Source organism: Bubalus kerabau, chromosome 10 (genome assembly GCF_029407905.1).
Source record: "Bubalus kerabau isolate K-KA32 ecotype Philippines breed swamp buffalo chromosome 10, PCC_UOA_SB_1v2, whole genome shotgun sequence".
NCBI classification, from domain to species: Eukaryota; Metazoa; Chordata; class Mammalia; order Artiodactyla; family Bovidae; genus Bubalus; species Bubalus kerabau.
In genome coordinates, this window is record NC_073633.1 from 94,663,027 (window position 1) to 94,690,322 (window position 27,296).

General features: G+C 39.7%; 1 protein-coding gene across 37 annotated transcripts in view; it reads left to right on the plus strand.

Moving 5' to 3' along the window:
- The window catches only part of LOC129621864 (neurexin-3-like), a 300,739-nt gene that overhangs the window by 223,044 nt on the left and 50,399 nt on the right, over nt 1-27,296 (plus strand). The window lies entirely within an intron of this gene.

A 27,296-nucleotide genomic window follows, 5' to 3' on the forward strand; every position in this document is an offset into this window, starting at 1 on the left:
GCTGCCCTCTCACCGTATCCTCTGTGTGTGCACACGTCTCTAGTGTCCCTTCCTCTTCTTAATAAGATATCCTTCTTAATAAGATTATCCATCGTACTGGATTAGGGCCCTACCCCTGTGACCTCTGTTAACCTTAATTACCTCTTTAAAAGCCCTATTTCCAAATACAGTCACATTGTGGGTTAGGGCTTCGACACAAGGATTTTGGTAGGAGGGGACACAATTTAGTCCATAACAATATAGAAGAACTCAACAACATCATCAACTAAGAGGATCTAATTGACGTTTACAGAACACTTAGCCCAACAGTAGTGGAATAGACATGGCCTTCACACAGTTGTTTTCAAGAGTTCATAGAACATATACTACAAGAGACTGGGACATAGAACACACCTCAATGGATTTTAAAGAATTTAGATCATATAGAGTATGTGTGACTGACCAAAGTGGAATCAAATTAGAGCACCGAAGAATTGATGCTTTTGAATTGTGGTGTTGGAGAAGACTCTTGAGAGTCCCTTGGACTGCAAGGAGATCCATTCAGTCCATTCTAAAGGAGACCAGTCCTGGGTGTTCTTTGGAAGGACTAATGCTGAAGCTGAAACTCCAGTACTTTGGCCACCTCATGCGAAGCGTTGACTCATTGGAAAAGACTCTGATGCTAGGAGGGCTTGGGGGCAGGAGGAGAAGGGGACGACAGAGGATAAGATGGCTGGATGGCATCACCGACTTGATGGACGTGAGTTTGAGTGAACTCCGGGAGATGGTGATGGACAGGGAGGCCTGACATGCTGCAATTCATGGGGTAGCAAAGAGTCAGACACGACTGAGCGACTGAACTGAACTGAACTGAACTGAACAAAAAGATAACAGGAAATCCTCCAAATACTTGTAAAGTAACCAAAATTCTTCTAACTAACCCATGAGTTAAAGAAGAGGTTTTAAGGAATCAAATAATATGTTAAACTGAATGGAAATGAAAATATAACAAAATTTGTAGGACACAGACAAAGTAATACTGAGAGGCACATTTATAGAATGAATTGCATGTGTTAGGAAAGAGAAAAAGTCTCAGGTTAATAATATGAGCTCACACTCAAAGAATCTATAAAGCAAAGTGCAAAATAAAATAAGGAAAGGAAAGATAAAAATCAATGGAATTAAAATCAGAAAATATAATTTAGAAAATTCAGTGAAAAATGGTTCTGTGAGAAGATCAAGAAAATTGACAAGCCTCTAGCTTGGCTGATGAAGAAAAAATGAAGACATGAATTACTAATATCAATAATGAAATAGGGTCCTCTCTGGTGGCTCAGTGGTAAAGAATCTGCCTGCCAGTGCTGGAGACTCAGATTCAGTCCCTGATCTTGGAAGATCCCACATGCTACAGAGCAACAAAGCCTGTGTGCCACAGCGTTTGAGCCTGGGAACCACACCTACTGAGCCCGAGTGCTGCAAATGCTGAAGCTCAAGCACCCTAGGGTTCGTGCTCCCTAACAAGAGAAGCCACCACAACCACAGAGTTAGCAACTAGAGGAAAGCCCACACAGCAAAGAGCCCAGCACAGCCAAAGATAAATAAATAAAATACAATTAAAAAAATGAAATATAAGATATCATTATAGATACTAGGTAACAAAGGATAATAAGGGGATACTATAAATTAACCTCACACATATACAGTTGACAACTTAGAAGAAATGAATCACTTCTTAAAAAAACACAATCTACTGCGACTCAGCCAATATGAAATATGCAATAAGAACAGCCATGCAACTAATAATGAATTAGAAAATTACCGGCAGGCAGTCACAACATGTTTTCAGACCCAATATTGCCTGCTCAGTACTATTTTGTGCTTTTTGATTTACATAATAAGTAAATGAGGGCAGAGAGAGGAGTAAAGAAGAATGTTGGGTATGCTGAAATGGGAGAGGAGATTTGTGGACTGGTGGATAGAAAGATTCCAGAACACCCATGGAACATGATGCAAGTAGATAGGAAAAGAGGGGTTTTGTTAGTGATATATATTGTGATGTATTGAGGGATCTTTCTTGTTTTCAAAAACTTCAGGAAAGAAATTAACCATTGCTTTAGTTGGTTTAATTTTTAAACTAAGGCTTTAAAAATCAATATCTTTAATTGTAATATTGCAGTGAGACCAAGCCATGTAAGATCTAGCTTTATAAGGTTTACAAGTCAGTGTTAGGAAGTCTTGAGGTTGTGGTTAACCCTTGGAAGAACTTGAAATATGTGTAAATAAATAGTTAGGAGAGTCAAGGAGAAATGGCTAAATGTACAATATGCATATTTTAAAGTAGTGGACATTGCTTGCCTTGCAGACCCTTGTGGTCCATTTTCTTTTGGTGTATGGTCATGGTTGGGCTTCCCAGGTTGCTCAGTGATAAAAAAATCTGCCTGGAATACAGGAGATGCAGGTTTGATCCCTGGGTCGGGAAGATCCCCTTGAAGAGGGCATGGCAACCCACTCTCGTATTCTTGCCTGGATAATCCCATGCACAGAGGAGCCTGGCAGGCTATGGTCCATAGGGTCGCAAAGAGTTGTAGTCATGGTTAATGGTATATTTTCTCAGTAATGAAATTCTTAGTTCTGAGGAGGTCTGTGTTCACCCCGCTTCTCTCTAATTTGTGCCCAGAATTCTTAAATAACTGTTTGGAATACCTAAGGAAACATTGTCTCCTAGAACTGGTTAGTTTGTGAAAGTGAAAGTCGCTCAGTCCTGTCTGACTCTTTGTGACCCCATGGACTATACAGTCCATGGAATTCTCCAGGCCAGAATATGGGAATGGATAGCCTTTCCCTTCTCCAGGGGGTCTTCCCAACTCAGGGATTGAACCCAGGTCAGTTAGTTTGGATCGGAGTGTTTGATGAGGTGCTACAAGATCTCTAACCTAAGAGGGAACTGCAGGAGCAGGGGGGCCCATCTCTGCATTTGCTTATCATAGTTAATCTGGGTGTTCATGTGCCATTTAAACACTGCTGGTTCTGGGCAGAGCATGAATGAGCTCAGGTGCACGGAATTGAAAGGTAATGAGAATGATTAATCAAATTTCTCCCAGCAAAGGGTACCATGTGCCAGACTCTGTCCTGGATAACCCTCCTCCATGTGAATCAGAGGCCATGCTCTGCCCTGAGGTGTCTGGTATATCTGAGAGTAGACATCTGTGTTTGGAGCAAACTGGGAGGGACTGGAGGCCACTTTTGGCGTGGTGTCTTTGCTTCATCAACCGCTCTGCCAAGGTTTGTTCACAGTCTCCTCTGGCCATGCTCATTTAGTTATGGAAAACACGGTGAACATGAGTAATGGGAAATGTAGTTAGCTGTTGGGGCAAGGGGGCCCCAGGGTTAAGCCTCCTGCACGGCATAAAGCACCCTGTGGTACCTAAAAAAAAGCCCCCAAAAACCATGTGGTCTAAAACCAGTGTAGAGAAATACCTGGAGAATAAATCATTCTGTTTTTCTCATATTTATCTATCTAATTATATCTAGCTATCTGACTTACCTTTTATCTAATCTAATTTAAAATAAACAGAATGACTTGATCTGAGAAGACCTGAGTATAGAACTTTTGGGAGTCCTTGATAAGATCTCCACAGTATGTGTAATAACCTGTGTTAGGGGACAAATCTTATCTGCAATGAAAATAAAATCCGATAAGACATATGAACTTCAGTCTCTCCACTTTGAGGTCAGTAGCTGTTAGAGTTCTCCTCCTGACTCTGAAACTGATGAATTACTTACTCTTTGGGATTAATTTGCCTCACCAGTAACAGTAGGTTGCATTATCTATTTGCCAGAGGTAGATAGGGTAGAAAAGGATACTGGAGCATAGTAGGTACTCAGCAAATGTTAATCCTTGCCTTTATCCAGCTTCCCATTTAGAACAGTTTTTATATCTTGATTTAAAATATTCCCCAATGATGAGTCTCTCTGAGTAGGGATACATTTTTCCCAATGGAAAAGTAATGGTTACATGGGATCTACATGGCAAAGTGCCAAGTGGTTAAACACAGTGATTCCTCTGTGATGCAGAGGAAAGAGAAGTGGGTTAGCAGGAAAGGGCTCTGGGTCCTAGCACATGTTCTGTGTGTCTGGAAATGGTGTCTGTCGGAAAACCAAGCACTGATTTACTGGAAGAGGGCAGAATCACTGGGTGCCTAGAAGAGGAGGCATTGAATGAACCAAGGAGGCTTTGAGAGACTAGGAGCAGACCTCTGTGTCTCTGCATATATTTGAGAATCATTTTGCTCGAGACTCAGAACTGGGTGAAGACCATCTTGTCTGTGTTCAGGCCTTGGCTGCTTGAGCATGAAAAAAGAGTTGGGGTGGGGATTCTCAACTCTACTTTCATAGCCTACTGTACTCAACAGGGGTTTCCTCCAAGATGGGAAGGGGACAGAATATTGGAGACCTACCTCCCCAAATGACAAATATCGGCTAAGCTCTGATATTAATTAGGTATGTGACTGTGGGAAGTAATTTCATATTCCTGACCCTCATTTTACTTATCTATAACATGAGAGTTCTGTACCACATCAGCATTTTCCAACTTTTATTTCTTAAACAGTTGATCAGTTGTATCAGGTGAAACCTTATTTAGATACCTAAGATGTAGATCATGCAAAAGTAGACCTGCTCTGGTTGGAGGAGGGTTGAGGGTGGAAAGAGGGAACTATGCTCAGCCTCCCCGTTCTCCATCCTCTCTCCCCCTGCCCTGCCACTGCCCTCCCAATGCTTGGTAGCTCCTGGAGTACTTTGAGGGTCCTCCAGGGTTCCCTGGAGCAGCATTTGAAAACCACTGAATTTTGCAATTGCTTGGATCTCTTTCAAATGTAACCTTTGGATATTCACTAATTCCAGGATTTAGAGTGCCACTAAATTTACCTTATTTGTCAGTAACCATTCTTAGAGAGGTAGATTTAAAGGCTGGTTATCTTGGTTTAGCATTTAGCAATTTAGGTAGTTTGATTAAACTTGATTTTCTTTCATTTTCAGAAAATTTAAACCAGGGAAATAAAATCTTGTGGAAGTCCCTACATTTTTATGTTTGTCACTATTTATTAGCCAATTGTTACTTTATCACTGATTAGAGGAATCTGCTAAAGAACTTAGCAGAACTGTGATTCAAGTAACACAAGAACTTCCCCCTAAAAAACACCATATTTTACATATACCATATAGTTTTACTCACACATACACATAAAAGGAGCAAAAGATAGAAAACAAAATGCTAATAGGGGATACTTTTGGATAATGGAGTGAAGGGCAAGTTAATTTTTTTTTAACTTCTCTGTATTTTCTGAACATTAAGCAGCACATGTGTACGTAACTCCTAATCATGAAGAAGTTATTAAAAATGAACACATTTTCATTCAAAAGTAATTAAGTTAATTAAAAGATTATTAAGTCAGCACAAAAATTGAAATTAATAGTGTTTAAAAATAGCATTTTATTGACTTTAAACTCAATGAGCCAGGACAGATTATAAATTTAAGGACCCACATTTCCTGAACTTATAATAGAAGCCCTCTTACCCCTTCATATGATGAATGCACCTCATTTCCTCCAGGGACAGAAGACCCAGTGATTGGAAACTGTTCTGTGTATGAGGTGGCTGGGGGTCATTCCATATGGAAAAGATGCTTTGTTTTGGATTCTAATGTAAGCTCCATGCAGATGTTTGGATCAGTGGCAGATTCAGCTTAGAGATTTAAGAATCAATCTCCTTATTTCCTGGTACCGTGTCCTAGGCTGTCTTTTAAGGCCTAGAAGGCAGGACACACTCTTCGTCACTTCCAGTTACCATGCTGCTGCTGCTGCTGCTAAGTCGCTTCAGTCGTGTCTGACTCTGTGTGACCCCATAGACAGAAGCCCACTAGGCTCCCCCGCCCCTGGGATTCTCCAGGCAAGAACACTGCAGTGGGTTGCCATTTCCTTCTCCAATGCATGAAAGTGAAAAGTGAAAAGGAAGTCGCTCAGTCGTGTCTGACTCTTAGCGACTCCATGGACTACAGCCTACCAGGCTCCTCCATCCATGGGATTTTCCAGGCAAGAGTACTGGAATGGGGTGCCATTGCCTTCTCCGCTAGTTACCATAGTCTTGGCTAAATGACATGCACCAGGAGCGCTTGATAAATGCCATGAGATCTCAAGGTCAAGAATAAGCCCTCAGAATTATCTGCCACAATCCTTAAAACACACCTTGACTTGAAATCCTGTGGAAACCAAGGAAGGGGAAGAGCAACCGAAGAAAACTCCTTTGCATTTTATTCTTTTTTCTCCTCTATAAGGCATTTTAAGGTAATTAGGTTTAACTGCACCAGTAAAAATGTGAAAAGTCCCATTTTCAGTATCTGACTGTCTCCTTAAGAGAGATGGGAGGATAACAGATGGATAGATAGATAGGGGCAGACAGAAATGGTGCAGTAGTCAGACAGATCTATGTTCAGTTTATTATTTTTGATTTTCAGAGTTAATTGAGTGTTTTTTCTTAAAAGTATCTTTTTCTTCCTCTTCCTCTTGCTGTAATTTAAAAGCAGATAGACAAAGGCAAAGGAAAATCAATTCTAAAATTTGCTTTCCAAAGTCGTTTCATGATTTCAGTGGTCATTGCTTCAAACCCAGCACCAGATAGTTATGGGCAATTGGCTTCATTCTGGCTCCTATGATACTGGCTCTTTGTGGCTGTGGGTGGAGGGAGGCAAAGCAAGGTGGGAAAATGTAGCCTGCTGCTGCTACTGCTGCTAAGTCGCTTCAGTCGTGTCTGACTCTGTGCGACCCCATAGACAGCAGCCCACCAGGCTCCCCCGTCCCTGGGATTCTCCAGGCAAGAACACTGGAGTGGGTTGCCATTTCCTTCTCCAATGCATGAAAGTGAAAAGTGAAAGGGAAGTCACTCAGTCATGTCCGACTCTTTGCGACCCCATGGACTGCAGCCTACCAGGCTCCTCCGCCCATGGGGTTTTCCAGGCAAGAGTACTGGAGTTGGGGTGCCATTGCCTTCTCCAAAACGTAGCCTAGAGCATCTCATAAGGAATTGGAATTCACATTGTAGTTTTCCATGGGACTTTTTCATGTTGATCTCGTGTTTCTGCCTAACATGTTTCTGACAATGCCTTACGTTTGCTTACAGAACTCGTTTGTGTGTTTGTCTTATGTACATGTACTCTTCACTTACCTGCAAGTTGGAAGTAGCTATTCTCATTTTATGGGTGAACATACTAGAGGCTAGAATATATAAGTGGCTAGTACAACAAAGCTAGCAGTGGCAGAGACAGAACTTGAATCTTGGACTTTGTACTCTAAAGAACGTGCTATGCTTGCTGTACCTCTTAGCTGTAAGGACTAGATTATATTAATATTTTATCTTGTTTTTGAAGTTTTCTGCCATGTTTACCCCTAGATCCCTATACCAATGCAGTACTTTATGTATAATAAATGTCAATAAATGGCATTTTCTTCTTTAAGTGCTAACTTAATACTAAAGGAAATAATGATATACTTAGTTTGGAGACTGTGTCCTGCATTGCGGGCAGATTCTTTACCTTCTGAGCTACTAGGGAAGCCCCGGAGGGTGTCTTTCATCCTCATCAAAAAAGCCATACCAAATTATTTATTTCATGAACTTTTTAAATTATGCTAGGAGTGAGGTTTATGGGAAAGATGATCTTGGCTAGGAGTGAGGTTTATGGGAAAGATGATCTTCATTACCTAATGGGAAAAAATATTCAGCTAGAAGACCCCACCTGACCTTGAAATGACCTTAAGTAAATGACTTAGCCTCTTGTAATCTCTTCTCTTTTCCATAAAGGGCTTGATAATACCTGCTCTTCATTCCTCATGGAGTTCTTTAGAGGATCTCAAGTTATGGATGTGATTGGCCAACCATAAAGCCTTGCTTTCATGACTTGGCAGCGTGACTGATTGCTTGCGGGGACTGGTGCTCCTGGCCGAAACATGGCTTCTCTCCTGGGAGTGAAGGCAATCAGTCTATGAACAAAGAGTTCCTGGGCAATTCTTTGCCAGAAAACTCTTGCCATCTTCTACTCACATCCCTCCATCTTCTGCCTACTCTCAGAAGATCTTTGCCCAACAAGGGCTCTTAATCAGTGATGTGGGGAGTGCTGGTGAGCCGCTCCCTACTTTTTTATGGTGTAAATGTTTATAAAATAGTCTTAGGTATTTTGTTGCAGATATAAATTATTTGGCCAGTTGAGTGAGAAGCAGTCAACCCATGGGTATTATAGCCAGAACTGTGTTCTTAGGTCAGTTGATAGTTAAGCAGTTTGCGTGAAGTAGAAGGTTTCTAAGACTTTTCAACCTGATGCTTGCAACATTCTCTTTCCTCATCAAAATATAATGGATTCTCCAACCAGAGTTCATTCTATACCTTCCAAAGGGAAATTCCGCTGATCTCTACTGATACATGTGTCAGCCCAGAACCAGATACTCTTATATATGACCTCTTTGAATAATTGACTAGGTGTGGTGGGTACTGCATTTATTTTGCAGTGGAAGAAACTGAAGCTCTGATTTAAATAATGTACCTGAAATCACCTAGCTAGTAAGGGACTGAGCCAAGATTTATGCCTTGGGTGTCTGACTCCAAGCGTAGGGCTCTTTTGACTGAACTTTGGCTTTTGGGGTATACACAAGCCACAGTGAAACAGAGCCCACAAAGCTGTAGTGAATCTGCATTAGGCACAAACATGAAACCAATTTGTTACCAACATTGTAATTGGTATTATAAATACATACTTGTGGCAAACACTTTTTTCTTTCAATTTTATTTCTTAATTTTATGATGTTCTTTGAGGGAGCAGAAATATGTGTTTTCTTATTTAGTAAAAACTATTGATTTTTCTCCTTTTATGATTTCTCCAATTGCTTTTTCTGTGTTCAGAAAGACTTTCCTGATTCAAAGATGAGATAAACATACCTTTGCATCCTCTCTGTCTTTTTGTGATTTAACTTTTTAATCTTTATGGAATTTATGTTGGCGGTAGAGTACTAAACCAAATTACTTCTTTTTGGTTTTCAAATTGCAAACTTTCCCAGAACAATTTATTAAGTAATTCATCTTATTCCTTACTGATTTGTGGGTTTCTGTATTGCATAAATTTTCATATATACTAGGCTCTCTACTGTGCTCAATAATTTTCTAGCAATGCTTGTTCCAGCTTTACATTGTTCCAGGTGTTATAGCTTTAGTGTTTAGACTAACAATTGGTCAGTCAGTTCAGTCGCTCAGTCGTGTCCGACTCTTTGCGACCCCATGAATCGCAGCATGCCAGGCCTCCCTGTCCATCACCAACTCCCGGAGTTCACTCAGACTCACGTCCATCGAGTCAGTGATGCCATCCAGCCATCTCATCCTCTGTCGTCCCCTTCTCCTCCTGCCCCCAATCCCTCCCAGCATCAGAGTCTTTTCCAAGGAGGCAACTCTTCGCATGAGGTGGCCAAAGTACTGGAGTTTCAGCCTTAGCATCATTCCTTCCAAAGAAATCCCAGGGCTGATCTCCTTCAGAATGCACTGGTTGGATCTCCTTGCAGTCCAAGGGACTCTGAAGAGTCTTCTCCAACACCACAGTTCAAAAGCATCAATTCTTTGGCGCTTAGCTTTCTTCACAGTCCAACTCGCACATCCATACATGACCACAGGAAAAACCATAGCCTTGACTAGACGGACCTTTGTTGGCAAAGTAATGTCTCTGCTTTTGAATATGCTATCTAGGTTGGTCATAACTTTCCTTCCAAGGAGTAAGCATCTTTTAATTTCATGGCTGCAGTCACCATCTGCAGTGATTTTGGAGCCCAGAAAAATAAAGTCTGACACTGTTTCCACTGTTTCCCCATGTATTTCCCATGAAGTGATGGGACCGGATGCCATGATCTTCGTTTTCTGAATGTTGAGCTTTAAGCCAACTTTTTCACTCTCCACTTTCACTTTCATCAAGAGGCTTTTGAGTTCCTCTTCACTTTCTGCCATAAGGGTGGTGTCATCTGCATATCTGAGGTTATTGATATTTCTCCCGGCAATCTTGATTCCAATTTGTGTTTCTTCCAGTCCAGCATTTCTCATGAAGTACTCTGCATATACGTTAAATAAGCAGGCTGACAGTATTCAGCCTTGACGTACTCCTTTTCCTATTTGGAACCAGTTGGTTGTTTCATGTCCAGTTCTAACTGTTGCTTCCTGACCGGCATACAAACAATTGGTAGGACATCATAAATCCTCTTTTAAAAAATGTAAGTGACCATTGGGCTTAATCAATAAGGAGGGTTCAGGATGGGGAACACATATATACCTGTGGCAGATTCATTTTGATATTTGGCAAAACTAATACAATTATGTAAAGTTTAAAAATAAAATAAAATTAAAAAAAAATGTAAGTGACCATTGGGCTTAATCAATAAGCATCTAAAGCAAGGGTTGTTAAACAATGGTACATAATCCTTATGTGTCCACCACCTGTTTTTTGCAAATAAAGTTTTATTGGCACACAGGCACATTTATTTGTGTGCATTTCATTGTGTATGTATTTTTTTGCACCACAATGGCAGAGTTGAATAGATTTGACAGAGATTTTAAGGAACTGCAGAACCTAAAATACTTGCTCTCTGGCCCTCAGGTCTGAAAGGTTTGGGATAGGAAATCGATGGAAAACTAGTGCCATGAGGTTTAGACCCACTTCTTGGGACATGCTACAGATTCCAAGCCAGACTTTGGCCATATGCTCCAATATGTTTTATATCTGCCTTTACTTCTTTAAGTGAGAATGATAGAGCTGATACTCTGTCTGCAGTTGTTCTTTGCATTAGCTTTATTGCTGTTTTGATAGCAAACATTTCTTCCCAATCTGACTTCGTCCTACAATTTTAGAGACTTCTTTTGCAGGGGAGGGGTGGGGTTGGGGGAGGTATCAGTTTACAGTGATAACCTAAGCAAAATAATGCAACCACATAACTTGACTGCTTGAAAGATCATTTCATAGCCAATGAAGTGAGTCTTTTAGATAATCCACAGCTTTCATGATCTCATCACATTCTTTCTCCATTTGCTCTGGGATGCAGAAGTTGACTTTATGTGTGGATTAGCTAAGAGCTCAAGATAGGAGAGTTCCTCCTTTGATGGAAGGAACAAGAAGTATGGACTCATGAAAGGCAAAAAGGGTCTCTTGGAAGGTTAAGTCTTCAAGTGTGTGGGTATATCTATGAGATCCTTTGTGACCCTTCTCTGGGGCAGGTATGGGCAGGCACTCATGAAGTGCTTGAAGGATGATAAAGTGAGACTTCCATGGATTTTTAAAAACTGAATAGTGATATCTGCACACAGACCCCATAGCAAAGGCACACAAGTCTCTTGATTGTTTATTTTTCTGACAGTTTTGAAACTCTGGCTTGTCTCAGTGGGAAATGCTAGTTTTCTCTGTGTGGTCTTGAATGAGCTTTTATGCACTCAGCAGTGTGCTGTGGATTGCTGTAACTGGTCAGAGGTCCCTGAGAGGCTGACGGGAATGCCTAAAAAGTTGTGTGTGCACACATGCATGTAAGTGTATGTGTGAGCACGCATCCACATGGAGCCGAGAAAGAAAATTAAAAAGAGAATAAAAAGTATGTTTTTTTAAGGTCACATTTTATTTTTGGTATAGTCTCAGCATGTTGTAAAGAAAAAAAAAATATCGGTGCAGCTTTGTGCTGAAATAATTATTTTCACAAGTACCAAGAACTAAAATTTTGTTTTAAATATTATTTTTCACCATCTCAGAATGGAAGGACAGGATGTGGTTTCTTCAGCCTCAAGACATGTCCTTGTTTTAAACTGGGCAAGGATTACATAGGGATGTGATTTCTCCTCTGCTGAAGGGCAGAAATCAGGGAGACGGGGAAGCCAAGAACAAGGAAAGAATGAAGGTAAAGAGGGAAAGAGAGACCAATGAGAATGGGAATTGGAATAAAAGTGTTGCAGAGACCCACTAGGGAGAGAGATGGTTTGACAATCATCTTTCAAGAGAATTTTGGTCTTACAGAAAGTCACTGGCTGAAAGTTATTAACATATTAAGAAATGCAGTAGAGACTGAGCATAGTTATCCAGAGCTCCAGGGTGGCGATGTAGACAGAGGTTTTATTTTGTTGAATATCTGTGCTCAATGGTATGTAGATACTCTTAACTCTGCCATCCACTCTTATTACAATGCAGGCACACTCCTCAGACATCATAAACCCTAAGAGTTGATCAGACTAACCCATCACCCAGTGTTGGAATTCCATCCCGTAATATTTTTGACAGAAGGGACTTATCAAACTCTTAGATCTTGAAAGAAGCTTAAACACTACAGTAGTTGTTAAGATTGTGGGCTTTAGGGTCAGAAGGTCTAGATTTGAATCTATGTTTTCCCATGGCCTGGCTGTGTCCTTGGGAAGGTTAGTTCAACTCTGTAAGCCGAAATGAGCCTATAGTATATGGATGATAATAGCATCTACCATTTTGGAATGTGGTTTGATGAGGTTTAAGTGAGATGATATAAATTGCTTAACATAATGCTTCACACATGACAAGTGCTCAGTAAATGTAAAAGCCTCTTGATGAGAGTGAAAGAGTAGAGTGAAAAAGTTGGCTTAAAGCTCTACATTCAGAAAATGAAGATCACGGCATCTGGTCCCATCACTTCATGGGAAATAGATGGGGAAACAGTGGAAACAGTGTCAGACTTTATTTTTCTGGGCTCCAAAATCACTGCAGATGGTGACTGCAGCCATGAAATTAAAAGATGCTTACTCCTTGGAAGGAAAGTTATGACCGACCTAGATAGTATATTCAAAAGCAGAGACATTACTTTGCCAACAAAGGTCCGTCTAGTCAAGGCTATGGTTTTTCCTGTGGTCATGTATGGATGTGAGAGTTGGACTGTGAAGAAAGCTGAGTGCCGAAGAATTGATGCTTTTGAACTGTGGTGTTGGAGAAGACTCTTGAGAGTCCCTTGGACTGCAAGGAGATCCAACCAGTGCATTCTGAAGGAGATCAGCCCTGGGATTTCTTTGGAAGGAATGATGCTAAAGCTGAAACTCCAGTACTTTGGCCACCTCATGCGAAGAGTTGCCTCCTTGGAAAAGACTCTGATGCTGGGAGGGATTGGGGGCAGGAGGAGAAGGGGACGACAGAGGATGAGATGGCTGGATGGCATCACTGACTCGATGGACGTGAGTCTGAGTGAACTCCGGGAGTTGGTGATGGACAGGGAGGCCTGGCGTGCTGCGATTCATGGGGTCGCAAAGCGTTGGACACAACTGAGCGACTGATCTGATCTGATTATTAATTTATTATTATCATTATCTTTAGTATTATTTTGGATTTCTACTATTATTATCTATTTTTTTGGGGGGGGAGGAGCTGCATGTCGAAGCATATGGGATCACTTCCCCAACCAGGGATTGAACCTATGAGCCCTGCCATGGAAGTACAGAGTCTTAAGCACTGGACTGCTAGGAGAGTCCCTACTATTATAACCTTTCATAGTCTCTTCATTTTAGAAACAAGGATCAATCTGGCACACATGGTCATCTCCAGTAGTGGATTATAGCAAGAAGACTTTCAATCTAGAGAAGTTCAATGAAAGTATTTCATGCCAGAATTAAGAGTTCAAAAGTTGGTTGGGCGTATTTTATCTTAATTTTAGGCTGTGCTTTGAGACATGTAGGATCTTAGTTCCTTGACTGGAGATTAAACCTGTGGCCCCTACAATGCAAGCATGGAGTCTTAACCACTGGGTGGTCAGGGAAGTCCCTGGTTTGGTGTATTTTAGATATGATCTCATTCTTCAGACCAAAAGTGTATCAAATAGTATAAAAGAATAATATTTTGCTAAATGTGGTACCCCATTAGGATTTGAACTAATAAGAAAGGAACTATTTACTCCTGGGAAGAGTGAGGCTGAATATTAAAGCAATTTTATTTATTGAAAGAATAATTGTAATTCCTAGAGTACCATAAAGTGGGTAAAAGGAGAGGAGATTCATTTTGTTTTATCTTTGAGAATCTGAGGCCTGGTAATAAGTTAGAAGAGAAAAAGTTCTGCTTTTCAGAGCCCTAGACTTTTCATTAATCTGCTAGAACAGAGAAGATTGTGATTTAGTGATAATGACTTGTAAATTGGAACAAGGCTGACTTTACATCTAGAAGGTTCCAGGGAAAAGACCTAACCAGGAAATAATCAGAGAATATATGGTATTTCTTCCCCCAATCTTTAAAATTAAGCTTCTTATTTTGAGATAATTGTGTATCATATGCAGTTGTAAGAAATAATACAGAGAGATATGAGTACCCGTTACTTAGTTCCCCTCTCCAGTAACATCTTGCAAATCTATTGTTTGATGTCACAACATCACAAAGAATGTTGACTTTGATATTAGCCAAGATACAAAATATTTCCATCACCACTCAAAGATCCTTCAGGTTACCCTTTTATAGCCAAACCCACTTGCTTCACACCTCACTGCCTCCTTAAACCCCAGCAACTAATCTCCAATGGAAAACAAATCCATTCATTTGTGTAATTTTTCCATTTTAAGACTATTATGTGAATGGAGTTATGTATTATGCAACCTTTGGGATTAACTTGATTTATTTAGCAAAATATATGCCACAGTTTAACCACTTACCAATTGAAGGATATCTGGGTCATTTCCAATCTGGTTATTATGAAAAAAGCTGCTATAAATATTTATGTACAAAATTTTTTATGTGAACATGTATTTTTATTTTGTTGAAATAATATTCACTAGTGCAATTGCTAGGCAGTCTCATGTTTAGATTTTTATGAAACAGCCAAGTATTTTCCAGAGTGCTGTCTGATTTTATAATACCACTAGCATGATATATATATTTTGCTTTCTCCCTATCTTTGCTGTGTTGTCACTAATTTTTATTTCAGTCATTCAGACAGGTGTGTAGTGCTGTCTCATTGTGGTTTAATTTGCATTTACATAATTACTAATGTGTTAACCATTTTTTCATATTCTTATTTTCTATATGTATATTCTCTTTGATAAAATATCTCTTCAGCTCTTTTGCCCATTTTCTAAATGGATTTTTTAACTGTTGAGTTTAGATTTTTTTTTTTTGTACATATTCTAGATACTAGTCCTATGTCAGAGACACAGTTTGCAAATATTTTCTCCCACTCTGTAGCTTGTGTTTTTGTCTTCTTGGTCTTTCACAAAGCAAGAGTTAATAATTCTGATGAGAACCAATTTATCAAGTTTTTCTTTTATGAATTGTGCTTTTGCCGTCAAACCCAAGAACTCTTTGCAGAACCCTATATCCTGAAGACTTTCTCTTATATTTTTTCCTAAAAATTTTATATTTTTGCATTTTGCTTTTAAGCCCATGATGTATTTTGAGATAATTTGGGGGTAAAGAATGAGAGAAGTTGAGGTTCAGTTTTTGCTTGAACATATGGATGTACAATTTTCCAGCACCATTTTTTGAAAAGACTATTTTTCCTCCATTGAACTGCTTTTGTACTTTTGTCAAAAATCAGTTGAGCATATTTGTGTAGGCCTGTTTATGGGTTCTCGATTCTGGTCCGTTGGTCTGTATGTCTGTCCCTCCACTAATACCATACAGTGTTGATTTCTATAGCTGTGTAAGTTTTGACACTGGACAGACCGATTCCTCCTACTTCATTCTTCTTTTCCAATATTCTTTTAGCTATTCTAGTTGCTTTTCCATTTCATATAAATTAAATTAATCTCCGTTATATCTATAAGAAATCTTGCTGAAATTTTGAAAGAAGCCATGTTAAAAACTTGTGTATCAACTTGGGAGAATTGAAATCTTTATCAGGTTTTCTAATCCCTGAACATAGTATATCTCAATTTATTTATTTATTTTTTTTGTTAGCATTGTGTAGTTTTCCATGTACAAGTTCTGTTAGATTTATATCAAGCACTGGATTTTTCTGAGTAATTTATAAGTGGTATTACCCTTGAAAGTTTCATGTCCATGTGTTCATTGTTAGTATACAGGAATACAGTAGATTTTTTTAATGTTTACCTTGTGTCCCGTGACCTTACTGAACTCACGTATTAGTTCTAGGTGTATGTATGTACGTGTGTGGATTCCTTGGGATTTTCTACATGGAAAACCATTTCATCTGCAAATAGGGACGTTTTCGTTTCTTCCTTCACTTCTGTATTTTTTTTCCTTTTCTTGCCTTATTTCATTGGTGAGAATTTTCAATATCATCTTGGGTGAGAATGATGACACATTCTTGCCTTGTTCCTGATCTTCAAGGGGAAAAATTCAGTCATTCACTATTGTTAGCTGTAGGATTTTTTTTTTTAATCAACGTGTAGGTTTTTTTTTTTTTAATAGATGTTCTCTATCATGATAAGAAAGTTCACTTCTATTCAAATTTTTCTGAGAGTTCTAAAAAAAATTGTGAATAGGTATTAAATTGTTTTTTCAGATGCTTTTTTCTGCATCAATTGAGATGATAATGTGATTTTTGTTTGTTAGCCTGGGGACCTGGTGGATGCACTGACACATTTTTTGAATATTGAACCAAACTTGTATGCTTGGAATAAACCCCAGCTAGTCATGGTTTATAGTTATTTGTATGTCTTGCTAAATTCTATTTGCTAATATTTTGTTAAGATTTTTGTGTCTCTTCATGAAGGATTTGATCTGCAGTTTTCTTTTTTGTACTGTCCTTGTCTCATTTTGGTGTCAGAGTAACGTTAGCTTCATAAGATGAACTGGAGAATTCTCTTCTTTGTTTCAGGAAGGTATTATAGAGAATTAGTGTTAATTATTTAAATGTTTGGTAGGATTTTCTAGTGCAGACTTCTGGGTATGGAGGTTTCATTTGGGGGAGTATTATATTCATCGATGGTTAAGTGACTATTCAAATGATTTATTTCATGTGGAATGCTTTGTGGTAGATAGTGTTTTTCGAGGAACTGGTCCATTTCATTTATATTGTGAGATTTATGTACGTAGAATTGTTTGTAGTATTCCTTTATTATTCTGTTGGTGTCTGAGGGTTTATGGTGAAATCTCATATTTCATTTATAATATTGGTAGTTTGTGTCTTCTCCCTTTTTTTTTTGTCAGCCTTGGCAGGAAGCTGTTCCAATTTTATTGATCAGTTCATGGCACCAACTCTATTTCATTGATTTCTACAGTGTTTTTTTTGTTTGTTTGTTTCGTTTTGTTTTTATTAGTTGTTACTCTTTCTTCTCCTTGCTTTGGATTTATTTTTCTCTTTTGCGAGATTCTTGAGATGTGAGCTTAGATGATTGATCTGAGACTTTTCCTCTTGTCTTTGTATCCAGTTACTGCCATAAATTTCTTTCTCAGTGCTGCTTTGACTCTGTCCCACAGATTTTGATATGTTGTACTTTTATTTTCCTTCAGTTTAACATGTTATTTGATTTTCCTCAGATTCTTTTTATTAGTTGTGTATTATTTAGAAATGTCCTGTTTAAGTTTACAGTTTTTTGGAGAATTTCATGTTATGCTTTTGCTAATCTCTAGTTTATTTCCATTTTGGTTGGCACATGCATTCTATATAACTTCAAGTCTTTCAAGTTTGTCAAGGTTCATTTTACTGCCCAGGATGTGGGCTGTTTTGGATGTGGGCTTTCCATGGATACTTGAAAATGTTGTATATTCTGCTGTTGTGTGGAGTGTTCTATAAATGTCAATTAGACACTGTTAGTTGATGGTGTTGTTAAGCTCGTCTACATTGTGTGATTTTCTATTTTGCTTGTTTCGTCAGTTGAAGAGAGGGCTTATGTATTTTCCAAATATAGTTGGATTGGTTTTAACAATTTCAGTTTTAACAGTTTTGCTTCACATATTTTGCAGCTCTGCTGTTTGGTAGAGTCACACATAAGCTCATGTGTTCTTGGTGGATCAATCCTATTTTCATTATATAATAATTTTTCTGTATATTATATTTTTGCCTTGGAGTCTAATTTACTTAGTATTAATAAAGCCACCCCTACTTTTTATTGATGTTGACATCATATATATTTTCCATCATGGTACTTTCACCCTATCTATATTGTTATACTGGAAGTGAATTTCTTGTAGACAGCATTTAGTTGGGTCATGTTTTCAATCCATCCTGCATTCTCTTTTAGTTCATATATTTATATGCCTTTTATATTTAATGTCATTATTTATATGTTAGGGCATGAGTTTACCGTTTTTTTGTTTTGTTTTGTTTTCTCTATTTCTTTGTTCTTCTTTTCCTTTTGCTTTATTCCTGTTGCTTACATGAATTTTTTTCTTTTTTTTAGATTTAGTATTTCGATGTATCTATAGTGTTTGGAGTGTATTTCTTTGTATGGCTACCTTTAGTGCTTGCTCTACATATTTCACACACACGTATACGAAACCACAGTTTACTGGTATCATCATTCTAAAAGTTTTTGTGAAATGTAGAAACCTCAAATAAACTTCCCTTTATGTCTTTTTATCCTTTCATAATATAATATTAAATATTTTCTCTACATGTGTTTAGAACCAAGTCAGACAGTGTAGTAGTTTTTACTTCAACTGTCATACATAGTTTAGAAGAATCTAGAGGAGATGAAAAGCCTACTTTATTACCTGTATTTTTTGCCTATTGTGTTGTTCCTTCCTGCCTGATGCTTTAAGAGTCTTACTTTTATCATCTCCTTCATTTAGAGAACATCCGTCAGCTGTTATTTTAAGGTAGGTGAGCTAGCAACAAATTCTTTCAAGTTTCTTTTATTTGAAAATATTTTGATTTCCTCTAATTCCTGAAGGATATTTTCACTAGATGAAGATTCTAGGCATACAGTTGTTCTCTTTCAACAATTTGAAAACTGTTGTGTCACTTCCTTCTGTCTTCTATGGTTTCTGATGAGAAATCCACTGTCACTTAAATTACTTTTCCATTGTTGGTAAGGTGTCGTTTTTTTCTGGCTGTTTTCAAGATTCTTTCTTTGTCTTTCATTTTGAAAGTTTGACTGTGATATGTTGTCTTAATCAGCTTGGACTGCCAGGACAAAATACCATGGACTAGGTGGCTTAAACAACAGAGATTAATTTTCTCACAATTCTGGAGTCTGAGAGGGTGCAAGCATATTTGGGTTCCAGTCAGAGCTCTCTTCCTGACTTTCAGATGGCTGCTGCCTTCTTGCTATGTCCACGCAGGGCAGAGACAGAGATCTCTTTCTTTCTCTTCCTATAGGACACTAATCCTATAGGATTAGAATCCCACCCGTATGAACTCACTTAACCTTTGTTGTTAAGTGAGTTGCTTTTAAACAGCACTTCATCAGTTGCTCAGATCAGATCAGTCGCTCAGTCGTGTCCGACTCTTTGTGACCCCATGAATCGCAGCACGCCAGGCCTCCCTGTCCATCACCAACTCCCGGAGTTCACTCAGACTCACATCCATCGTGTCAGTGATGCCATCCAGCCATCTCATCCTCTGTCGTCCCCTTCTCCTCCTGCCCCCAATCCCTCCCAGCATCAGAGTCTTTTCCAATGAGTCAACTCTTCGCATGAGGTGGCCAAAGTACTGGAGTTTCAGCCTTAGCATCATTCCTTCCAAAGAAATCCCAGGGCTGATCTCCTTCAGAATGCACTGGTTGGATCTCCTTGCAGTCCAAGGGACTCTCAAGAGTCTTCTCCAACACCACAGTTCAAAAGCATCAATTCTTCGGCACTCAGCTTTCTTCACAGTCCAACTCTCACATCCATACATGACCACAGGAAAAACCATAGCCTTGACTAGATGAAACTTTGTTGGCAAAGTAATGTCTCTGCTTTTGAATATGCTATCTAGGTTGGTCATAACTTTCCTTCCAAGGAGTAAGCATCTTTTAATTTCATGGCTGCAATCACCATCTGCAGTGATTTTGGAGCCCAGAAAAATAAAGTCTGACACTGTTTCCACTGTTTCCCCATCTATTTGCCATGAAGTGATGGGACCGGATGCCATGATCTTCGTTTTCTGAATGTTGAGCTTTAAGCCAACTTTTTCACTCTCCACTTTCACTTTCATCAAGAGACTTTTTAGTTCCTCTTCACTTTCTGCCATAAGGGTGGTGTCATCTGCATATCTGAGGTTATAGATATTTCCCCCGGAAATCTTGATTCCAGTTTGTGTTTCTTCCAGTCCAGCGTTTCTCATGATGTACTCTGCATATAAGTCAAATAAGCAGGGTGACAATATACAGCCTTGATGTACTCCTTTTCCTATTTGGAACCAGTCTGTTGTTCCATGTCCAGTTCTAACTGTTGCTTCCTGACCTGCATACAAATTTCTCAAGAGGCAGATCAGGTGGTCTGGTATTCCCATCTCTTGAAGCATTTTCCACAGTTTATTGTGATCCACACAGTCAAAGGCTTTGGCATAGTCAATAAAGCAGAAATAGATGTTTTTCTGGAACTCTCTTGCTTTTTCGATGATCCAGCGGATGTTGGCAATTTGATCTCGGTTCCTCTGCCTTTTCTAAAACCAGCTTGAACATCAGGAAGTTCATGGTTCACATATTGCTGAAGCCTGGCTTGGAGAATTTTGAGCATTACTTTAGTAGCATGTGAGATGAGTTCAATTGTGTGGTAGTTTGAGCATTCTTTGGCATTGCCTTTCTTTGGGATCAGTTGCTCAGCCGTGTCCAACTCTTTGTGACCCCGTGGACTGCAGCATTCCAGGTCTCCCTGTCCTTCAATCTCCCCTGGAGTTTGCTCAAACTCATGTCCATTTAGTCGATGATGCCATCCAATCATCTCATCCTCTGTTGCCCCTTTCTCCTCATGCTCTCAGTCTTTCCCAGCATCAGGGTGTCTTTTCCAATGAGTTGGCTTAATTACCTCCTAAGAGCCTTATTTCCAAATATAGTCACAATGACGGTTAGAGCTTCCACGTAGGAATCCAAGGAGCATCATTTAGTCTATCATATGTGTCATGGTGTGGATTTTTAAAATTCAATCTGCTCGCAGTTCATCCATCTTCTTGAATCAATTGGTTAATATCTTTGACCATATTTGGGAAAGTTTAAGTCATTACTCTTTTGACTTCTTTTTCAGCCATGCTTCCCTTCCCCTCTTCTCCTGGGAGTTTAATAGCATAATAAATGTTACTGGGACTTTAATAGCATAATAAATGTTACATCTTTTGTTTTAGTGCCCAGGTCCCTGTGGCTCTGCTCGTCTTTCCTGTCTCTTTTCTCTCTCTTGCTCGGATCAGGTAATTTATGCTGTCCTGTCATCCACTGCGCTGACTTTTTCCCTCTGTGTGTCCTCCATTCTGCTGTCGTGCCATCCACTGAGCTTTTCATTTGGTTTAATTACTGTGTTCTTCAGTTCTAAAATGTCCACTTTGTTCTTATTTATACTGTCTTTTTATTTGCTGATACTTTAATTTCTCTGTTGAGACTCTTTAATTTTTCATTTGCTTCAAATGCGTTTATAAGTGCTCACTGAAGCACTTGCATGACAGCCACTTTAAAATCTTCGTCAGATAATTCTAACGTTTCTATCATCTCACTGTTGATATCTACCGATTTCTCCTTTCATTCAGTTGGAGATTGTCTTGGTTCTTGCTGTTACTCCTAATCTTCAATTGCAATCTGAGCATTTTGTTTGTATGTTTTGAGACTTTGGATTTTATTTAAACTTTCTGGTTTACCTGGCTATGTCTGACATTGCTGTGTTAGGGAATGGTGCAGGAAGCCACCTCCTTACTGCCCAGTCCAGGTGCAAATCTAGGTTCTCTTCTCACCCTTGATACTTGAGGGTGGGGCTCCTTACTCTTGGGAAAGGTTTGGAGCCCCGACTCCCCACTAGCCTCCACTAATACTGAGATGATAGTGAAGCAGTTGCTTTCTTACTGCAAGATGTGGTAAGAGGTCTCCTCTTACACACACCCAGAGGGGCTAGAGAGTGATTGCTTGTTATTGTAAAAAACTTCAGGCTCCACATGCAGCTCTCATTTGCCACCGTGATGTTGGGGGATTTTGTTACTGCATGGCAGAAGTGAAAGTTTTGTCTCCCACTTGGCCTTCTCTGATTCCGCACAGATGGGCAAGTTGAGATGCCTCATTACAGCCTGGCAAGGGTGGAGTTTTAGATTCTTCACTTGCTCTTTGCTGATCTGGGTAGGGGTGAAACCAATCTTCTTTCTTATAGTGTTTGGCTAGAGTACAGCAGTTACTTTGTCAAAGTTTTCTGCCTTGCCAGACCTTTTCTGGTTCTCTGGCTTGATGGTTTTTGTTTTTGTTTTTTCTTTTTTTTTACTTGCACCCTCTGGTGTTTCTATGTCCAGTTTCCCCAGCATCTAGTCTGTAACATATGAGACAGAAAGAAAACTCAGAGAACTCACAGACAGGTCCTTCTTTATATCCTTAACTCCCTACTCATTCTACCTTCTCTCTACCATTCAGAGTCTATTTATGCTTATTTTGTATATCATGTATTGGGTTTTAATTGTACTTAATAGAAGGAATGGAGAAGGAAATGGCAACATACTCCAGTATTCTTGCCTGGAGATTCCCATAGACAGAGGAGCCTGGTGGACTACAGCCCATGGGGTCACCAGAGTCGGACACGGTGTAATGACTGAATCACCACCACCAAAGAAGGAATAGGAACAGGGGTGTCTACTCCATCTTCTCTGAAGTGTAAGTCTGGAAGTCTGTGCATTTGTTTTAAAAACACCAAAGCACTTGATAAATGCCTAATAAGTGAAGGACCATCTGATGGCCAGTTATCGACTGACTCTAGGGACTCAGGGTAAAGCTCCCAGGAAGCTATTTGAGATACTGGACTCTCCTTAAAGTCTCTGGCTCAGTGGATGTGAATTTTCCATCTCTGTGTTTTACTGCTCCTAATGGCCTTAAACCTCTCTCCTGTTTTCACTTGTTTTGGTACCAGCCTCTAACTACTCTCTACTACCCTATCTATACTCCTCTCACACTCAACTTTTAACTGCTGCCTTATGAACCCGTGCTTAATAGGGCCTTAATAGCTGGCTATGCATTGCCTATTTTTGATAAAAATTTGTATTTGCTATCACTCTTATTTGACTAGATCCTTGGAAAGTTCACAGCACTGTCATGGTCTTTTTTTAAAAGATTTTTTTTAATGTGGATCATTTTTAAAGTCTTTATTGAATTTTTTACAGTATTGCTTCTGTTTCATATTTTGGTGTTTTGACTGAAGGGCATTTGGGATCTGAGATCCCCCACCAGGGATCAAACTTGAACCCACTGCACTGGAACTCAAAGTCTTAACCACAGGACCACCAGGGACATCCCCTGTCATGGTCTTTAACTGGTCTTGTCAATGTTACCTCTAGCCATTGAATTGCCCTGTTTGTGGAACAGTAGAAACAAATCCTCTGCAAAAATGCAGAGCAGAAGAGAGGCTCTTCCCTCAAGACACTAATAGTTTCAGAGGGAAACTAGAATTAATTACAACTAAGGGAAATTTTCCAGAGCGTTTCCTCTACAGTGCATTCATTGTTTTTTACTTTTAAGGCATAAGGAACAGAAAATAAAATAAATAATTGGCTATATTGAATTTTGGTTTTTTACCCTTTTCTCTCAATTTTGAGTATTTACAAAGAAATAACTGCAAAACATTTTTGTATATTCTGCTAGGAATATTAAAAGGGGATGATGTAGTCATGGTTGAAAAGATATTTTTCTTCTTTAAGAGAAAATTTCCTCAGAAACAGGAATATAGCAGTCTCTTCTTATGAGTTGACCTTGGAGCCAAGCAGTGATAGTTTTCCCCTCCATCCATTATATTCCTAATATAATAGATAAAAGGCAGATAGATGAAGTCTAAAAATTTCCATGACCTCTAAAGAAAGTTTGTGCTTCTTCCTTTATCTGATAGTAATTTTACTGTGTTTTTAGGACCTAACATCCTCCTCTGCTAAAGAGGTGATGGTTTTCTCCTACTTGAGCTTTATAAGAATCTTTTATAGAAATTTTACCTAATGGTCAATCTATTAACTAGCAAGTACTTAGTTTATTTCATGGGATTACAGACATTGGGAGAGACACTAAAAAATTACACAGGTCTAAGGATCCTTGAAGGGCTTGGATATCAGTGAGAAGGTGACGGGTCTGAAAGCTTTTCACCTACTCAATCCCTGGACTGCACATTATACTTTATATACATTTTTAATTAAGCCTCATGATTATTATAAATTTAGTGTATGGTTGTATGAATTTAGTGTTGGTCACTGTCTTCAAAGTGGAGATACTGTCTCCACTGTTCCCTTCCTCAGATTTTTATAATGAAAGGCAGAAGTTATGTCTCTTTGCTTGTGCAAATAGCCAATGTCTGGCCATGGACCGCTTTCTGCCTTGTATGAAGCTAACTGGCCCACATAAGGATTAAATCTACAAGTCATACTTAACTCCTTGGTCTGAGAAGCCAAGCTAGTCAGCACAGTTCAGAAGGCAATGCTTGACAGAAGAACGTAGTCATCAGTTTACCGGTAACTAGTTTTAGTAACTTTTAATGCCTTGGCCAGATTAAACTAGTAAGTTTGAGAACCTGGTTTGCTGGCTTCCAAAGCCACACAACTTCAGAGAGTTATGTTGCTCTTTAAAATGGTGTTTTTGTCTTCCTGCACGTAGTGAGTAATGGATCTGTGAGTGGACGTTGAATTGTTCTGGGCGATCTGGCTTGCTGTACATTGGACATTGTGTGCTGTGTGCCGCTGTCCTCGCAGGGGCCTCTGTGTGTTCTTCTGAATGTCCATAAGGCGAGGGGATTGATGCTTTCCATCTTCTCTGAGGATATTATGTGTATTAAACGTCTCTGAAGAAAATGTCTACAAGCAGACCTTTATCATTTGATAACCAAAAAAGTCTGAATTAGTGAAAAGTCAGAATAAGTGATTACTTAAAAAAAATCACATTCAAGAATTTAGTATTGACAGCAATGATTTATTAAGTGGATTTATATTTTTTTAAATTGAGTATGTCATGATTCTTAGGAAATTTATATTTACAAGAATTATAAGCAAGAAGGTGCTGCCCAGGTGCTTCAAAGAACTTTGTTCTTTTAAAAAACTTTGTCATTCTTTCTGAGATCTCCAGCATATGATGATATTCTTGAACAGATCTCTTCTGCAACAGAAGAGTATCCTGAAGGTGTTGTTGCTAAGTTGCTAAGTCACTTCAGTCGTGTCCGACTCTGTGCGACCCCATAGACAGCAGCCCACCAGGCTCCCCTGTCCCTGGGATTCTCCAGGCAAGAACACTGGAGTGGGTTGCCATTGCTTTCTCCAATGCATGAAAGTGAAAAGTGAAAGTGAAGTTGCTCAGTCGTGTCCGACTCTTCGCAACCCCATGGACTGCAGCCTACCAGGCTCCTCCATCCATGGGATTTTCCAGGCAAGAGTACTGGAGTGGGGTGCCATCACCTTCTCCGATCCTGAAGGTGAGTAATACATAAATGGCCAAAGATTTCAAGTATGAAGGATATGAATGATTCCGAGCTTACTCTAAATGCCTCCTCAACGTGGTGGAACAGCGCAGTGTTCTGAAGTTAGAGGGGACTGGATATCAGCCTTGAAACCATGCTTAGCCATGTGACCATGGGCAACTTGCTTAGCAGCTCTAACACCAGGCGTTCTCATTTCTATAATGGGGAGAATACCTGGTACATGGGTCTCACAAAATTGGTAGGACATTGCATGAGATGATGCATGAAAAGCTCTATGAACAGTACTTGCAATATAACAAATGCCAACTTCTATTATTAATGTTGTTGTTAACACTATTAATAAGAAGTAATAAAGAGGATGCCCCTTCCCTCTGAGAGATTTAGGTAATAAACAAGTCTATATTTGTTAAGAACACAAGATGAGAAATCCATATATAGTACCCTATCCCCCTCATTTCTGCTTCTTGTCTAAGGTAGGAGCAAAGACATGACAGATACAATCTAAAATACCCTTGGGAGCTCAGTGAACCCTGGGGTTAGGTTAGAGAGGAGGACTGCTGGGTCATAGGTCTGAAACAAGAGAATTTCAAGACCCTTGCATTTGTTGCAGAGTATTCCAGATGTTTGCAGCTACTCTGAAACTCTGAACCAGCTAATAGGAGGTAGGGGCCCCAGGAAACGGTTTCCCATAGGAAGCATGCTGGCTTTTGCCCTGACTTCTTTTCTGCTCACTGCAATAGCAGCTTCACTTCACAATCTCCTCTCCAGTCATGCATTCTGATCAAAATAGTTATTTAAAGGCTGTGGCTAATAGGAGAGTAGATACCCCCGGTATTTCCCAGCACAGAGCTCTCATTCTGGGAATCTTGGGTCCATGTGACTTCCCGAGTAGGTGATTCACACTGAGCAAGGAGACAGGTTTGGCATGACACAATCTGCAGATTCAAATAAATCCCTAGAGAGAGGACAAGGCTGCGAGAGTCCCCCCATGCTGGCTGCAGCTTCCAGTGTATGCACAAAGCACCCTGTCCCAGGCCCCAGATGTGTGCAGGTTTCTAATTGCCAGCACTGCACTAAGATTTGAAGGGTGAGAGAGTTGCAAAATCACGAACACCGAGGGCGGTGTTAGGAAGGCAGCTTCCTGCACACTGTTGTAGGTGTTAGTGAGATTATCAATTGCTCCGGGAGAGACACAGGACTAGAGGGCTTAGGCATTGTGGTGGTCCCTCTCTTCGCGGTTTTGGCTCCCCGAGGTGGTGCGTTCCTAGAGAAATGTACCCTGCACTTCTGTTTCTGCAGTGAAATTAACTCAAGCTTCGCAGGTAAGTCTTTCAGGTCACCTTTAAAAGAAAAAGATTTGAGAGCTGCAGTGGGGGGTGGGCTGTACCCCCTTTGCTTTATATCAGACATGTTTTATTGGTGCAAAAGTGGTATCTGGAAGCTTAAATGTGGAGCAGAGGTTTGCAGCAGCCAAACGAACTACGTGGCCCTGGGGGAAAGGGTAGGGGGATGAATGAAAGAAAGGGAAGGGGACTCAGGCATTTTCTCTCTATCAAATCTCCCATTTTGCTTGGAAATTTTGCCTCCAGGCTGGTGCCCAGCTCCAGGACAGGGTCTCTGGCATGAGTGAGAGCTGTGATCTTCCTTGTTTTTCTTTTCTTTCTTGTTTTTTTTTTTTTTCCCTGCTTGTTTAGTTACCACTGCATGGGAGCAGGCAGCCAGAAGCAGGGTTGCACGCTGTCAATACAGGCTGCAGGAGTCAATAAGCAGCCAGACAGGGAGTGAAATTGGAGGAGGCAGCTATAGATTTCTTAGGTG